This window comes from Prionailurus viverrinus, chromosome A3 (genome assembly GCF_022837055.1).
Source record: "Prionailurus viverrinus isolate Anna chromosome A3, UM_Priviv_1.0, whole genome shotgun sequence".
Classification (NCBI taxonomy): domain Eukaryota; kingdom Metazoa; phylum Chordata; class Mammalia; order Carnivora; family Felidae; genus Prionailurus; species Prionailurus viverrinus.
Window position 1 is genome coordinate 72,650,201 of NC_062563.1, and position 17,883 is coordinate 72,668,083.

Genomic DNA, 17,883 nt, shown 5'->3' on the forward strand with positions numbered 1-17,883 from the left:
GGGAGAGGGGCAGAGGGGGAAGGAGACACAGAATCAGAAGCAGACTCCAGACTCTGAGCTGTCAGTATACAGCCTGATGTGGGGCTCAAACCCATGAACTATGAGATCATGACCTGAGCTGAAGTTGGACACTTAACTAACTGAGCCACCCAGGCATCCCAGACTAATAGCTTTTCATAAAGGACAGAGAAAAAGAAATTATTCTACATTAAGAAAAACAAAATAAAGAAGTTCATTTTAAATTATTACTGTTAAGAAACATTTAATTAAAGTTTATTTATTTATTTTGAGAGAGAGACAGACAGACAGACAGCGGGGGAGGGGCAGAGAGAGGGAGAGAGAGAATCCCAACCAGAATTTGCAGTGTCAGCACAGAGCCCGACGTGGGGCTCGATGTCACAAACCGTGAGATCATGATCCAGAGCCAAAATCAAGAGCGGGACACTCGACCAACTGAGCCACCCAGGTGCCTCAATTCAATTAAAACAAGTAGAATGTCAACTATTTCAAGTCTCCCTTTCTTCGGGTTTTCTGTTAGTTTCACTTTTTTCCCATTTGCTATGAAATCAGATGTGCCTTTTTTATTATTCCAGAAACAATATTCCCAGTCATTTCTAATTAGAAGCTTATGAAGTAAAACCAGAACAAAAAAAAAAAAAAAAGTCTCTTTCTCATTTCAGAAAGCCACTGTTCACTGAGACTGTCCTGCACATCTCTGAGGAAAATGCAATGAGAACCAGTGATGAAGAAGCCATGTCCCCACCCTAACTCCCAGTAAATGTATTTGTTTCATTTATTAGGATTAATTTCCTCTAAGACACTCTTCAGATTGGAAATACCAGGAAGAGAAATTTTTAACTAGAATTTCCCATGTTTTCAATCAACCAGTAAGGAAGACAGGCCACGACAGGCAAAGCATCTGTGTTAAAGTAGATTGGTACCTGCTCATAAATAAAAGGAAAATAACAGAGTCAAGTATCAACCATTTTCCCAGCACTGAACTTGCACTAAATACTGCATCAAATTCCACCCTTTCCTTCGGTTGACACTAAAAATGAAATCCATACACAAGGCACAAACAGAGGGAGCTCTAAGCATTATTTCTGCAGCTATGTCTCAACAGACTCCCAATCAAGGAATGCCTTCAAAATGCCTCTGAATGAGAGACCCCCAAGAGATAAGAAGTTTTTGTGTTTTCCTCAGGCTGCTCTACTGCCCCATATGTGCACCAAATGGTCTCTTAAGTATCATTAGGAGTCTGGTTGAAGTTCTTTTTTGCACTTTTGGCAATTAGTCATTAATTGGACTTGCCACTTAAGCCCCTTTGTAATTGATACTCCAGAGAGGGGAGTTCTGTGAGGGAAGACTTCCCTCGGGGGGGCTGTTCAATAGAAAACATGGCCCCCTTCGCTTCTGGAGGTGGGCTTTCCTGCCCAGCACAGTTCAGATACCTCACCTCAGCCCGGGTCATCATACCACCTCAGCCACACAAGCAGTGCCTAGACAGTAAGAAATTTTCTTTAACAAGTGTTCCTGAGCCTGTCTTAATTTTGTTATAAAAATAATAGCATTTTCAAGCACTGGATAGCTTAAAAAAATAACCACATAGATATTATCTCGTATTATCTCAATGCCATTTTGCAGATGAGTAAACTAAGACTCAAGTCAGTTAAGACACTGGCCCAAATTCACATATGGTACACTTTGCAAGCATGCACTCAGCTCCATGAACCCAGGCTAGCCAGCTCCAAGGTCAGGACTCTATCCTCCTCACCACACTACTTCCCAGTGAGAAGCCCTTCAGAGTATGGTCAGATGACTCCAAGGTTTTATCATCTTCAAGGACATGGTCCAGATACATTGCCATTGCTCTGTGGACTGACAGTCTGCACTTATCAGACTATGCTAGAACTCTTCTTAGGTGGAACAAGGTCTTTGTTTAGCCAAACATTTTGATGGCCTCTCACAAATGAAGGATCAAGTCCCTAGGGGAATGGCCTAGATGAGCTAAAGGGAATTAAGAGAAGAAAACTAGGGGAATATTTTAAGGCATAATAAGAAATGAGCCACAGAGAGAGAAGAAGCAAGAGGAAGGAAGCCAGCCTCTGCACAGGAGATGGTCAATAACTGCTTTGGAAATGAGAACCACTTGGAAATTTAAAGAATACAAATGTTTACTACTCAGTCTTAAGTTGCTTGCTTTTCTGTGATAGGATGTCATCTGCAGAGCCAGACTAGGGTAAGGTAAGGGAGGCACCTAGGGTACAAAACTTCAGGAGGTGCTCACTCTCTGGGTCATGCAGGCCTGGCCTCAGCCTATCCCAACCCTGGCCATTTCCTGCAGGGCACCAAACTTTGGATAAAGCCCAAAACATATGTGCCTTGTGTGGCCAATATTTTGAGAAAATGAAAGAATTAGAGCAATAACCAGCACAAAGTGATATAATTCATAATATGATTACATGCTGTTTGCTACATACATATTCATTTTTGTGAAGTGAATCATAAACTGAGATAATTAAGCCAAAGAAAACCCAGAACAAGAGGCCAATGGAAAAATGTATGTCCCTCCTCAGGAATTCCAAGAGATATGGAAAGAGTCATGAGGTGTCCCACTACTCATGGTCTGGGGTTGGCAGGCAAATTTAATAAACAGAGTGATCCTGGCCACCTGGAGAATCTCAGGACACTCGAGTGGCCAACAATTGGGTCACAGCTATATGTGTGGTTTTGTTGTTATTTATCTACAACTGAATATCTCCTATTTATCAAGTGTCCTGAATGCCTTATTACATTCTCATGATCAATAAAGTTGTTTTTGTGTCTCAATCAACAGCATCTGTCCAGTTGTAAGGGGAGGTGGGAGGGAGAATTATGACATCAACAAGAAAAAGGACCTCCATACTGGCACAGTGTTTCACCAACCTCCTACAATCCCTACTCATCTATGACAAAGGGGAAATCCTGGAGGATATCCTGACAGTCAGATCACAAATTTTAACTCATCTGTAAATATGCCAAGGCCTCAGAAGTTGGAATAATAACCATCTTAGCATTTGGACAAAGGGTCTTATGGTCCAATGGAAAGCACTGTGGGCTGGGGAGGCAGGAGACTTGAGGTCTTTGTCATGACTCATTTATACCCTGGTAATATAAGCAGGTCATGGGACTCAGAATCAGAATTCCAGCTCTGCTACCAACTAACCTCACCACTTTTGGCAAGTCAACTCAGCCACTCCTGGACTTGACTTCCTCATCTGTCAGAGAATACCAACTTCCTAGAATTGCTGTAAGGAGAGAATGCAAATTTTTGTAAATGTGAAAAAACTTTTTAAAAGTCAAACAATGCTGTATCATGACCAGGGATTACTTCCATTGCTCTATTATTCTTATGGTTACAATTTTTGACAACAATAATAAATACTGTGATTGAGACACATGGCATGATTAGGTGATATGAGTGACAGACCTTGTGGGTTGGTCAAGTAAGTGTCCACTGCCAGTCTCTTCTTCCTTGCCTGGCTCCATTATAGATTCTGGAAAGCTAAATACTCACTTTCCTAAACATTTAGACAGCTAGGAGTGAAGACATGACACAGTTCTGGATAATAAGAACTAAGATGAAGTTTTCTTGTAGCACTTATGCTTTCCTTAATAAAAAGTGTCAGTATATATGGCATACTCCTTTTTCCCCTGCGGTAGACATGAAGGTAGACATGATGCTTGGCATGTAGAAATCATCTAACAGCCATTAGGTACAGGCCAAGAGGGTTAGAAACAGTCCACCTAACACTGCTGAACTGCTGATCCAACACCTTCAGTTTCCTATGCCCAGAATTCTCATTCTATAAGAAAATAGGCCCCTATTTATTTAACCCCTGTTAGTTACCTGCAGCTAAAAGCATTCCTGATTTATGCAACATATATCCTATCCACTTCATGGCTCTTTGTCTACTAATAGAAATTTCTTTCCCAGTAATCTATTCAAATAGAGTACAGCTCAAAGAGGAGGGACGAAAATGTTTCCTCCAAAGACCCATAAGGAATAAAGAGATGATGAAGAAAAATGGGAAAAATTCCTCCACAAAGTAGGTTAGTATATCACTATAATATCAGAGCACTGAATCTATCCAACCTCATACATTTGTCTTGCCAAGACTCCTAGCCTATAATGAAACCTTCACCACTTACCCCACAGAGTTTTAATGATCAAAAAATATAATGGCTGTTAAAACTCTGTATAGACTATGAAATGCCTTCTAAAAGTTGAAGTTACCCAGGATCCCCCTTGGTCCTGTTCTTATCCCGTAAAATCTGCTTCTATTTATACATCCATGCTGTTTGCTCACATTTCTATTTCCATCCCTTGTGTCTCCAGTGAGCTCTAGGTCCTTATTTTCAGCTACTTCTTGAACATCTTCACCTGAAAGTCCTAAAATCACTTCATACTCAGTATTTCTGAAGCTGCATTAATCACTGTTCTCCACAAAACCATTCCTTGCCTATCTTCTTGGTTTCCAGTAATAGACATCACCACCCACCTATTTTCCACAGGCAGAAAACTGACTCACCTTCAACTCCTCTCTCTTCTCCTCTACATTCTAATCCAAAAATAACTCCCCCTCTGTTGCCCTTGATCATAGCCAATCATTTTTTGTATAGACAATAGACTATAAAATTTTCTGACAGTTCTCTCTGCCACTAGTCTTTCTGAACTACAGGCTAAACAGAGATCTTCCTCAAAGACAAATCAGATCCTGGCATCATTTCACTTGAAACCTCATGGGTTCCATGCACCTACCAAATGAAAGTCAACAGCAACCTCAGGATGGCCCAAAAGGCCCTTCTGAGTCCCATTTGACCTTAGCTCTTCAGGTTCATTCCCAGCCCCACTCCTTCCTTTTCTTAACTTTCATCTTTCCCTGAGTCCTTATACTTAATGGGTGCCTGATGATTTTTTCGTTCTTCTCATTTCTTGCCTTTTTTCCTTTCTTTTCATTCCCTTTTCATCATCCTAATCCAGCTCGTAATAGATCACATCTAGACTATTCCAGGAACCTCCTAAGAGGGAGTCCCCATATTTCTTTGCTCTAATCTACACTCTACTGTCCAACAAAATCAAGTTACTTAGAACACTCCTTGACAAAGTTTCCATTAGCTATGAATACAGTTCCCACTTCTCAGCCTTTCATCACCCTCACTGTCATGGCTTCATTGTAGTTCAGCTTCATCTTTCACTCTCCCCTCTATGCACCCTTCATTCCAGACAACCCATTACTTTCCACTCTTTTGACATCATAAAGCCTTTTCCATTACACTCTATCCTCTGAACCTGCATGCCACCTCCACATTACCTGCCCAAGCTGTAGTCTTAGTTTTCCTGCCACTTCCTTCCATGGGCAACTTTCCATTATGTATCAAGCCAGAAATGAGGTCCTCTACTTCTAAAGTCTCATCACTTTTGATTTAAATTGCAGTTCAGGGATTTATCATGGCCTGCCTCACCTTATAATCATTTAGATTCAAAATCTTTCTTTTACATTACCTTTTCATATAACACAGTGTCTCCCACATTATGGATGCAAAATTGCTAAAAAAAATGCTAAATAAATGTTCATTGGGTAAAATCTGCATTTCGATCTGAGAGCACTTTCACCTATCACCAGGTTGCAACCACCACCTGAGAGAAGCAGAATAGCTCCTCTTGTCTCTGCAAAACTAGGACCAGAAAGGTTAATGCACTTTCCTTGGATCCCCCTGGAAGGTGTGGCAGGTAAACAAAACTCATTTCCTGATGCTTTCAGCATTTAAGTGGGACTTTTTCTGCTCAGCTTTGCTCTCATGGACCTCAGTCTGCTCTGTGCCTTTTCTGGTCCCAAAGCAACTTGAATCACCCTGACTTTCCACTCTGCCTTCTAACCCCATACCCTTGGTAGTTCCAGAATGCAGCCTCCTGCCAGAGTCTCTCCCCACTCTCTGTGACATCTGTCTCAGGGACTCAGTGAGAAGCAAGGAGCTAATGTTCAGGAAATTTGCTGCCCTCCTGTGATGAAAGGCACAATCTTCATTACTCCCTGAGCCAGAGCATCCCCATGTCTGTCATGAAAGCAGACGCTGTGCCTTTGGAGCTGCTTCCCACAAGCAGCAGGAAACCATTATCCCAGCCTACTGTTCTCTTCATTTGACACTCTCTCTTAAATATACTGTTTTTCTCATTTTCATTAATAATCCTTCTTTAACACCTGATCAGCCTTGCTGTCTGCCCTAGGTTAAAGCCTATTATTCCATTAGAGTTTGACATTTGGAATGCAATGAAGCATTCATGCACAGGTAGGGCTAATGGGGAAAATGGTTTGAATCGGGACTTTATGCACCACATGGTTTGGCAAGTGGGAGGGGTCAGTAGGAAACAGAAGGCTGCTTCTGTGCCAGCCACAGGAGGCTGAGCCCAAGACAAGCCTGTCACTGTTGACGGGCTCAGGACAAGAGACTTGACCTTTTCTGCCACTTGGTGACATTTATCAGGCAGGTATATCTCCTAGATCATGTATCTAGAAAGAACCTGGAGCAGCCTAAAGGAAATTAGGCAATAGACCTAATGACAAGTCAGTGAGCCTAAAGAAATAGAATTGAATGTGTCTGCTCTTTCTGATTCTAACTCTGCAGTGTCAGGGAATCCTGTTATTATAGGGACCTCTGAGGACATTCACTGGCCTCTAGTACTATCTGCTGTGCTGGTTCTTTGTTGGGTGTATGAGCTGAGAGCAATCATGAGGACTTAGAGAAGCCACATAGTAGAGAGTGACATCACCTCCTATGCATAATGCAGCCAGCATATCTCCCAGTTTTCTTTCCTAAACTTCAAGCAAAAATAACCATTTATATATATATATATATATTTTTTTTTTTTTAATTTACCCATTGATCACTTATTCAACACACAAGTATTGAAGACTTACAGTATAGGTGCTGGATATATTCCTGCCCTCATGGAACCTACAGCCACTTCAACTTTCACTCTGATTCTGGCTGCAACTCCTGCATGGACAAGGGGAAATGCCATCTTCAATTCTGAGATGCAGAGAGAATGAAATATCAATAGACATGAACACTTGAACTTGCAAAAAATACATTTCTTTAATTCAGTATATTAGTTTAATTCCCAAGTACAGATCTCCATCTTGCCAGGCCAGAGGGAAATTCAATCTGACATCACTGGCAGTTATGTGGTAGTTGGCAAACAGAGGCAGAGACTAACATCAAGCCCATCATGGCTCTCAATGCTGTCTTCATTGATCAAGCCCATGTGGTCCCTTGAGATACAAAGGCCCTCTGCTTCCATGCCACGTGTGGGGCCCAAGCATCCCTACTGACGCATCCTGGGGCCTAGAGTCCCACCTTGACAAGATTGCTATGTGGCATCTCCACTGCAACTTTCCAGAGTGCTGTTGTGAAGCCAGGCATGGCTTCATGATGAAGGTAAAACGTTCCAATTTCTGGAAATTTCTCCCTCTTCTCTCTCTTCCCTGTTGAGGACACCAGGTATGATCTTGTTTTTCAGGTTAGCTATTCCAAAAGAAGAAAGAGACACTGACTTCCAGCAGCTTCTGTTTTTCATACAGCCAAAAATTTCTGAATCTCTGGTTCCAAGACTCACTAAGGGCCTAGGAACCTGCTTCAAAGGAGGAAGGAAAAATAGAGAAAAAATGCTAATTAGCAGTCAAATTTATTATCCTGCCATAAAGATGAAGAGACCAAAGTGCTGGAAGAGGTAACATCTGACACCTTAGGCTCCACCTCCAAACCCATCTGGCCATAAACCCCAACCAAATGCAGGGGCAAATGGGAGCTGCTGCTCATGGCTCCCTTCCACCCATCAGCAGATCCTGAGACATGCAATATTGTGGAACCACAGGAAACTTTAACTTACACAGGTTAGACACCTGAAGAGGGGAACACAGGCATCCAGCATCCTCCCCCAACCAGCCCCATACTATCAATACAACTTCCCTCCCACGCCTACCAGACTGGATGTCTAACATTATTTCAGCTCTTCCCTTGCCCTATCTTCCTGCATCTATTCTGCCTTTTTTTATCTTGCTATCTCCAGCCTCCTGAGTCCCTTCTAAGGCAACTAACTGAGCCCCTTGCTAAGAGAGGCCACTGATTCCTCCTGAGCACCGTTGCTGCAGGTCACCTGTGACTTTGGACCCCTATAAGCCAGAATGCATAGCAGAAGAGGCACATAGCAAAAGTGAGTAGGTCCCATGCCAATTTTTCAGGCTGGAGGGGAGCTGTGAGAACCTATGGATGTTGAAAACTCATGTTAAGAGGCACCTGCGTGGCTCAGTTGATTAAGAGTCCGACTTTGGTTCAGGTCATGATCTCACAGTTTGTGAGTTCGAGCACCACATTATCGGGCTCTGTGCTGACAGCTCAGAGCCTGGAATCTGCTTTGAATTCTGTGTCTCCCTCTCTCTCTGCCCCTCCCCTGCTCACACTCTGTTTCTCTCTCTGTCTCTCTCTCAAAAATAAACAAACATTAAAAAAAGAAGAAAACCCATTTTAAAAGATTGACTTGGCTGACTGACTGATGGATTGATTCAGTAACTTTATTTAAAAAGGTATATGGACTTTGTCATGTGCTTCCTATTGTGGGGTCACTTCCAAAGGAGACAAGAAGCATAACATATGCTTTTAGTGTTCGGAGAGGTCCCATTTTAATATGGGAGAAAGTGGATACACATATATGTCTAAATGCCAATAATGGTAATGACAACAGCTAATATAAATTGAGCACATATAAAGTATTGAGTGCTGTGCTAAAGCAACATTTTATTTACTCATCACGACATCCTTCTATGGTAGGTATTAACATTAACCCCATTTGCAGGTGAGAAAACTGAGGTACAAAGATTTTTTTTAACCTGACCCAAGTCCTATACTACAATAGTCTAATCCAGTGAAGATAGTTTATAACAGTTTATTACATCTTCATTTCTAATACTAAAAATGTAGAAATTATGCAACTACCCAACAGTAAAGGAATATTAATTATAAGGGAACCATATGGGCAGAAAATTGTGCAGCCATTAAATTCATCTATTGAAGAAAATAAAATAACACAGGAAAATTCTCATGATAAATGTTCATGAAAAAAGAATGGCATACAAAAATGTGTACAACTTATGGGGTGGGAGGAAGAGAGGGAGGGAGGAAAAGGGAGAGAGGGAGGAAAAAAGGAAGGAAACATATCTAAATGTTAATAAAGCATCAAAACTTCAATTTGTACATTTCAAACATGTAGCTTATTGCATGTCATCTATACCTCAGTGAAGTTATTTAAAAATGTTAACAGAGGATTTCTGAGTAGTGGGATCATAGATTATCTTAATTTTTATTTTTTTAATTATCTAAATTTCCTATAAGGATTATATATTGCTTTAATAACTGTGGGAAGTTAATGTTAATTTTTAAAGAGAGTTTGTAAAGGGAGCTCTGGGAATAAGACGGGAAAAGAAAATTCCAATTTAATTGATATGGGTGAGACCCCCATACATTTTCATGTCCCTAACTCCCCAGGTTATTCTCATATGCAGTCAGGGGTGGGAACCACTGATTTACACAGAGTACCTAGCCCAATCAATGCCCAGGGACACCTGATGCTTGATTAAATGGTGGCCGTCCCCATTATCCTCATCATCATCATCGTTGTTGTTGTTATTGCTGTTGTTATACTCTTCAGCACTACTGGCATATTCACATTCTCATATTAAGTGGGGGGGGGGGAAGTCTAGGTGGAGAAGATGGCTCAGGCATTGGCAGATTCATTGGAAACTTCAGTGAGTAATCGGGTGTTGGAGCTGGTGATATTTTCCTGTCATAGACTCTGTCAGAGACTTTCATTTCACTGGGCCTCTGGGATTAGTAATGCAGAGTACTTCCAGACTATTAGTGTATAAAACTACAATGCAAAAAAAAACTTTTTACTAAAATTAATGATGCCAGGCCAGCCATAAAGAAATTCATCTCCCAAGTGACGTGCCCAGCAAAGCTGCACCAACTTCTGTAACAGATGTCTAGACAATTTGACTTTGAAATACATATCCCGAACCTGAACAGCCTGGAGTTTCCCAGCGAGTGCCCAGCCAAAGTTCAAAACTAGAGACCAAGCAGGAATAGAGGATTTGAAGATTATAAATAAACTTATTCATAGGGAAAGCAGAGCATGTACAGCAAGCTAAAAATTGATTGCCCAGAGAGGATGACTCATCAATGAGACCATAAAAGACCGTCTTGCAGTAATCACACAGCAAGACAGTTCATTGTCCTTAAACATTAACTGCCTGTCACACCAGGCCTCCCATCAGCAGACTGCAAAGCCCAGATCTGGCCTCATTAAGCTTTCTAGACATCCCCGCCCTGCAAAGAAGCAATCCATTTCTCTCTATCCCTTTGAATCACCACATGGCAGTGAACGGAACCTCATCTGAACTCAGTGCCCTAGATTCCTAGTGTGTCCGCCAGCTGAAAGGAATTGACCTGGGTCAGTCTGGCTGCCTGATCATTTTAAGACATTACATTTTTTTATTGAATATTTTAGGGCTAAAGATCTCCACAGATACGCAAAGTCAAGCCAGGAGCAACCTGAGACAGTCTCCAGTTGTTGCAGTGGTGGGAAAGCCACTCCTCCCACCTTAATCATATCTCCTGAAGGGTCAAATAACATAGGACAATCCAGCTAGGCTGTTTATAAAACTCTGCCTTCCTGCCACCTGCTTTTGCAGCGTGGTTGGTGTATTTTCAGACACTCAAAATTTAACTCGAGAGCCTTGAGATTTTACTACAATGACAAGCCTCTAAATGATACTGAGATTCAAGTGTACTAAGACCAATAAATTATGAGGAAAATCAACAGAAATGCTCTTTACCCTACCAACATCTCTTGAGCCTTGGCTGTGAAAAATATACCATGATCTTTGGGGTTGGGAGGTGACTCAAATATCAATCCTTTTATTAAGTAACTCGAGACCTAGGGAAAGGCACCAAGTGGAGCTATGAACCCAAAGAAATGGATAGGAAATGACGAGGTCACACAGGTAAGTGGCTAACTGTTCTCAAGAGGGAGAAATGACTTCATTTGGCAGAATGAGTCAGAGAAGACTGAGAGCACATGATGGCACTAGTTGGGCTTTGAAAGGTGGAAAAGATGGGAACATGCATCACTGTTAATACCTCGTACCACAAAGAGGGTGGGGACCTCTCAGAGGGCCTGCACCAGCATGGGACCAGCAGAGCTTAAATAAGGGTCAAGAGAATGCCTACCACAGTCTCGTCAAGGATCATAGAAAAGTCACCAAATTAGACTGAAAGACACCAGGAGGAACCAAGTTCAGGGACAAGTTACCTAATGTATGCACAAGTGACAGCAAGCACCAGAGTTCAATACACCACCTGAAGTACTGACTGGCAAAGATGGTTAAAGAAAAAAGATTGGTTAAATATATTACAGCACACCGGAAAACATACTATGATGTGCTCATTAAAAGTCATGATATAGATGAGCATTTATTCACAGGAAAACGGGTCCTCTATATATTAAGGAAGGAAAAATGGAGGTTAAAGAATGTCTTATACAAAAGATCATCTAGGTTTGTATCAAGATGAATCCTACTCCACTAACTCATGTGTGAGAGAAACATCTCGTTTCTTCATGCCAACTAGGATTTAACTTTAAGCCCCTAATCTGGCAGAAAGTTCCATCTCAGTCAATAACAAAAATCCTATATCACATCCCTACAGCTGCATAAGAACCTTAGAGCTTAGAAGATACCCACCAAACAAAATATGGCCTCTACTTTTCAGTCCACCATCCTCTTCTCTATTCACTTCATTGTTCATGCCTATATGTTACTTGAAATTCACCTGTGCCAAGCATATCGGGCAAGCCTAAATTAGCAAAGCCTAAACAAGATAGGAATATCAGTGTCTCATATAAAACAACTCTGGAAGTAGGTGATCTAGGGCTGATAAAGCAGCAACACAATAGGTAGGGCCTTGTCCTTCTGTCCCACCACCATAGAACATGGCTTCCATCCTCAAGACTACCTCATGGTCCAAGAGGGCTGCTAGAGATCCACCATCACATCCTCATTGCAGATCAGAAGGAGCATGACAGACAGTAGGGAGAAAAAATTCCTCTTCCTTGAAACACCACACAAAACAATCTTTTCTTCATCACATGGCTGCAAGGGAGGTTGAGAAATGCTGGCTTTATCCCAAGTAAGCAGGTGCCCATCTAAAATTGAGGTTTGGGGGTGCCTAGGTGGCTCAGTTGGTTAAGCGTCAGACTTCAGCTCAGGTCATGATCTCACAGTTCATGAGTTCGAGCCCCAAGCTGGACTCTGTTCTGACAGCTCCGAGCCTGGAGCCTGCTTCAGATTCTGTGTCTCCCCTTCTCTCTGTTCCTCCCCCACTCATGCATGTGCTCTCTCTCTCTCTCTCTCTCTCTCTCAAATAAATAAACATCAAAAAATTTTTAATAAAATAAAATAAAATTGAGGTTCTGTCACTAAGAACAAAGGAGAGTTGGGTATAGAAGTAAACAAAACTATCTCTCTCTGCCACAAATGTATAAGTGGAGAAGAGAAGAGGGGTGAGAGTAGATCTTAGAGGATTAACAATTGAGAGATAAGCAAAGGATGAGCAACCCACAGTGAAGACTGAGAAGAAGCCATTAGACAGAAGAAATCCTGGAAAGAATGGTGTGAAGAAATACAAGAGAAGGATTTTTCACACTCAGGGAATGGTTGATAGGGTGAGATAAGGCCAGAAAAAAATGTTCATTAGAGATAACTCAATTGTCCAAAGGAAATAGATCTCTGGAAAACAAAACATCAGGGGCTATTTTTTGTTGTTGTTGTTGTTATACTCTTCCCAGGTGGTCAGGATTGCCCTCAACTCAATAGCTAGATAAATCCCACTTTGTCAAAGGGGCCATTCTACTAGGTTAATTTTCCAGACAAGGCCATCCATGCCTGCTTATCCTCAGGGGTCATAGTCACATAATTCTGGTGCATTCTTCATGGCTTTGTCTTATTTGTTCCCTGAATTCTCACGGTTTCAGGAGTACAAATACACTGAACCTTCTTACAAGAGATTACTATTATTAGACAAGACTGACTCAGGGAGAAAGACTTGCACTATTCATAACATAACACAAGAAAAACAGCTAAGATTTCTTGAGTGCTTATTATATGCCAGGCACTGCACTAACTGTTCAATAAATATTAGCTGTTAGTATGTGTATGTGTGTGTGTGTGCACTTGTGCGCACACACACACATACGTTTGTGTATAATTAACCCTCAAAATGCTGTGTGAGGCAGATCATTCTTACCCTCATTTTACAGGCAAGGAACCAGAGTGTCAGAGAGGTTGAATGGTCTGCCCGTGGGCAGAGGTCATCTGTCACCGTGACTGTTGCTGCTTCTGTGCACACTCTTGCCTCCATAGCAACAATACATTTTAGCAAATTTCTTGTTATTTTTAGGTACAACTCCTTTCTGCCACACTCCAATTTTGTCTGTCACCCTCTGGGCTATGATAAGTTGGAAACCTAATTAGTGAGCTAGTGACAATGAGGGTTTACATAGAGCACATGATTATTTTCTTCCTAGCGGGAAGCAATTTAGAGGGACTTACAGGTCAGGGGTCCTCCAAATCCCCTGGATCCTTTCAGACACCTTTGATCTGATCATCTGGATAATAATAATGATGGTGCCTAACATCTATTGCACACATATTCTAGGTGTTTAACTCATATTAACTCATTTAATCCCTGCCCGATGACCTTATGAAACAGATAATACTTTTTCCCTATTTTGCAAATGTGAGAACTGAGATACAAATGTTAAGTAACTTTCCCCAAAACCACAGTTGATGAACACTGAAGCTTGAAGTGAATCCAAGTAGAGGCTGAGCACTAATCACTCGGGTCCAATGTTTTTTTTTAATGGGTAAGAGGAAGAATGGTTATTTGAAATGGCATCTTGTCCAAACCTCTCTGCATCACCCCTCAACAAACCTACCCTAAAAGATCAAATCCTGGCAATTTTCAAGGATTCTGCTTCTCTGCAAAGGTGAGGGGCACTATAATCTCTTCACTGTCCTAAACACAGCACTTAGAAGCCTCCCCAGCCCTTTTGACATCCAGGTTCCCAACAATGTTAGTAAATGCTGGTTTCAAGGTCTGACTACCCAGCAATCTGTGAACCATTAACTGAAGCTATTTTCTGCTTCTAGGGATCAATTGCAACTGCAAGAGGTAATAAGGTCCTGGCCAAAAAGCTGGAATGGGGAAGAGAGCAAATTTGAGGGCTCAGTAGGGAAAGATAGCCTCAAAAACATCCCCACCAAGAGGAAATATACCAGATGGAATGAAGCAGGATGGCAGAAAATCTTCAGCCAATCAACAACCTTACCTGCAGCCCTACCACTCCTGCTGAGAGGACAGGTGTTGGTGCTGAGAAGGGATAGTAGACAAAAGAGACACACGTGTTCTGTTCCCTCCAGGACTAATGATCCATCATATAAGCTCAATGGTCCAGAATAGCTGGCAACAAAGACGTTCTGGTCAATCAAATATGCTAGTTAGTTGAGAATTGCTGCATACACTCCTCAAGTATTGTTAATTACCTAGAATTAAATAAAACAAAATAGACAACATATTTTTTTGAAAAATCTAAAAGTAAATAAGAACACAGAAACTGGTGATCTACTTTTGTCACTACCAGCCTTCCTTTCCAGATATACTGTTCTCCCTTAATTCCCTCCACTATATACCTTAACGTCCCCTAGAGATGACCTAGAGCCTCGTGTTTTCTCCATTTCCAAGCCTGCCAAACACACTGACAGGAAAGAATCAGAGAGTATTGAGATGTGAACTGGACAATTTGTTTTTTATGTTTTAATGGGCTTCAGACCCTTATTAAATGAAAGCCATGAATATTAATAGTGGATTTCAACCACTAGTTAATCAAATGGGGAAAATGTTTGCAGGTAAGCAGTAATGAATGCTTTCTCTTATGTTTTGGCATTGCTTAAAATGTCAAAAGATTAAACAAGGGGGAGGGGTGCCTGGGTGGCTCAGTTGGTTGAGCATCTGACTCTTGGTTTCTGCTCAGTTCATGATCTCATGGTTCATGGGTTCGAGCCCCACATTGGGCTCTCTCTCCCTCTCTCTCTTTCTCTCTCTCTAAAATAAAATAAAAATAAATAAAAACGATAAAAGAATTTCAATTAAAAAAAATGTTTTAAACATGTATTTATTATTGAGAGACAGAGAGAGACAGAGCATGAGCATGGGAGGGGCAGAGAGAGGGAGAGACACAGAATCCGAAGCAGGCTCCAGGCTCTGATCTGTCAGCACAGAGCCCAACCCAGGGCTCGAACCCACAAACCACAAGATCATGACCTGAGCCAAAGTCAGACGCTTAACCAACTGATCAACCCAGGCACCCCTGGAATTACAATTTTTAAATCATGGGGAGAACAGAACAAATGAAATACATGAATAATCAAAAACTAATTCTTGTTCATGTTATTTTCACCTTTATCAATATCAAACTACCAGTAAGGAGCTAGACTAGGTAGAGACCATGCCTTATTTTTATATCCCCAGTGCCTAGCACAATACTATAAACATTTAAATAATGTTTGTTGAACTGAACCAAAGATAGTAATTGGACAACTTTATTGTATTTCCTAACTTTTTTTAATTTAATGGAGGAAGACCTCAATAAGAACTGAAAGGTTCAGAAGCAAAGCAGCACTAAAGAAAGGAAATAGAAATCAAGGAATTTAAATAAACCCCAATTGGGCAATGAGTCCTTGAGTAATAGGGAATTAACTGTCATTCTTTTAACTACAATTATAGCTGTATTAAAACCAACAATCACTACTGAAGAAAAACATACAGAATATTTTTTGAATTTGCCTTTCTAAAGTGTCTGAGCACATTGAAGCCATACAGTAGAAAATATATGGTAGGTGTTGGTGGTAATAAAAATGCTATACTATTTTTTTCAAGAAAACTGTGTTTTTCTAGGTGAAAATATGTATAAAATATGGTGGGGGAGAAGCAGGAAAAAAATGTTCAAAATGTGTTAAGTGCTCTCTACATAAGAAAATAGGTAAATTCAAGGAATTTCTCCACTTTCAGCTAAAGATGGTAGACTGAACACATGTATTTAACTCTTTCTCTTAAGTTCTCTAAAAATCACAATAAAGGATAATTTTAAGGTACAAACTCAAAAGAACAAAGGGGAAAAAGATAATATTTTATATGAACTGAAAGTCAGAAAAGCAAGTAAATTTGAGTTATCTGGCTTTACAGGCTCCAAGAAAGCTGAAATCTAAGCCGTAAGAAAAAACAAAGAACAATTGATAGCGCAAATCCTCAATAGGCCCCGAAAGCAAAAGTGCCAGTACCTTTGCATATAAGGGTGAATGTGATATAAAAGTGAAATGACATTGCAAATCCATTTAATGGCAAATAAGATGACACCCAGGATATCTCTCCTTTACTGAATGCAACTAGGTGACTCCCCTTCTCCAGCCCCGGCAGAGGACAAAAGTTTTATTCTCTATTTGAGAATACCATGCCCATTTGAAGAAAGAGCCACTGTAGTGACGTAAGGGAAATTAAATTAGTGTATACATACTGACATTAAGACCCCTAGATTTCTTCCCCTATTTGGTTACCAGAATGCCAACAGACAGGCACATACACAAACACAAATACACAGACACACACACACACACACACGAAATCTGACTAGTCTAAAAGAACAGACTTACCAAGGAAATAGTCCAGCCAGATCTCCCTGTAGTGAAGACCACAGGAGACAAGCTCAAATAAAGCTTCTAATCTGCTCTAATGACCCACACTTAAATATAATCAAACAGTCACAAATCACCAGACATTTGAAGAATGAACCTGTATGAAAATCAGAGACTACAATAAAGCAAACATAAAAGCAAGTTGAGAGCTATGAGGAGGAAGAAAACTTCCAAAAAAACCTTAAAATTAATCATCAGAAAGATAAAAGGATACATTACATCCATAAAACAAGACAGGTACATTAGTTTTTAAAAGGAACATTCAAAAAGCAAAAAAAAAAGAACTCTTAGAAATTAAAAGTATGACAATAGAAATGAAAAATTCAACAAAGAGATAGAAAATAATTTTGAGAAAATGTTACAAAAAGGGAGAAATAAAATAGAGGTGGAAAATAAGAGGGAAAATAAATGAAAATTGGCATATCGATCCAGTATGTTGAGTTTTCAAATAATTAGAATTCCAGAAAGACGAGGGAGAAAACAGGAGAGGAAATCAAAGACGTAATTCAAAAAAATTCCTCACAATTAAAAGACGTGTCTCTAATACAAGGGATAAAAATAAGCATATATTTAGATATATATCATCATGAAAATTCTGGAACAAGACAAGATGGGGAAAAACAGTTTTTATACATAGCATCATGAAGCAGTATGGTAGTGCCTTCTCAACAGCAGGTTGTAGAATCCAAAAGATAATGAAACAATGACTTTAAAATAATGAGGTAAAAAATTTTCTAATCTAAAATTGTATACCCATACCTCACACCTGTCAGGATGGGTAAAATCAAAAAATAAGATACAACAGGTGTTGGTGAGGATGTGGAGGAAAAGAAACCCTTGGGCACTGCTGGTGGAAATGCAAACTTGTGGAAAACAGTATGGAGGCTCCTCAAATCATTAAAAAGAGAACTACCAGGGCACCTGGGTGGGTCAGTCAGTTAAGCATCCAACTCTTGGTTTTCGCTCAGGTCATGATCTCACA